Source organism: Myotis davidii, unplaced genomic scaffold (genome assembly GCF_000327345.1).
Source record: "Myotis davidii unplaced genomic scaffold, ASM32734v1 scaffold223, whole genome shotgun sequence".
NCBI lineage: Eukaryota > Metazoa > Chordata > Mammalia > Chiroptera > Vespertilionidae > Myotis > Myotis davidii.
Genome location: NW_006294609.1, coordinates 2,704,648 through 2,705,450, shown reverse-complemented (window position 1 = coordinate 2,705,450; position 803 = coordinate 2,704,648). Strand labels below are relative to the sequence as shown.

The following is an 803-nucleotide window of genomic DNA, read 5'->3' as shown; positions in this document are numbered from 1 at the left end:
CAGCGCTGAGGTTCGCCCAGAGCTGATCGGGCCCGACCCCGGGGACCTGCCAGCCCGAGTCGCCGTGTCCCTGGGGCCGAAGGCCTTTCTGGTGAAGAATCTGTGAGGACGGAGTCGGTTCTCGCTCAGTGTTGAGGCTTTGACGCAGGGCTGGGGGGGGCGGTCACCCTCCGGGCTGGCGGCCCCGCTGGCGGGACACAGGGTCCCAGCCTGTTCCACGGTCCTTGTTGTAATTTTGGAGAAGATTCCTAAAAACAAGAGCCACAAATAATCCCACCACCTAAGGCATCCCCTGCGCTGGGGAGCGTCCTGAACGACCCGGAACAGGCGCCGTGGGCGCTGGCCCTTGGGTGTGTGTGGGGAGGGGATGATGGAGTCTCACCCCGCACTCGGGAGTGGGCGGCTCCCGGGAAGTGGGGGGCGGGAGGGGGTCGCTGCCTCGCAACAGCGAGGAGCAAGGATGAAGGTGGGACTGGCTGCTGGGGTCCGACCCCAGCAGGTCCAGGGGTCCCCAAAGGTGTGGACGGAGTCGGCGAAGAAGGAATGACATGGAGAAAGTGTTCAGTTGAATGGATGAGAAACTTTTGAAATGGTGTAATTACATCATACTTTATTGAAACACCTGAAAATTTTTGAACCTTAGTAAAGCCTGCTCACACACACACACACACACACACACACACACACACACACACACACACACCAAAGAACATTCATACATAGTACCTGGGATAATCATAGTACCTTTCTTGTCTGGGTTTCTGTTATTATTGACTGAATTACTATGTCATCTAAGAGGTTGG

At 56.7% G+C, this 803-nt stretch overlaps 1 protein-coding gene across 1 annotated transcript in view; it reads left to right on the top strand.

Annotated features, from left to right (window-relative positions):
- Positions 1-803, top strand: part of LRRC43 (leucine rich repeat containing 43) — a 12,830-nt gene that overhangs the window by 8,995 nt on the left and 3,032 nt on the right. The window lies entirely within an intron of this gene.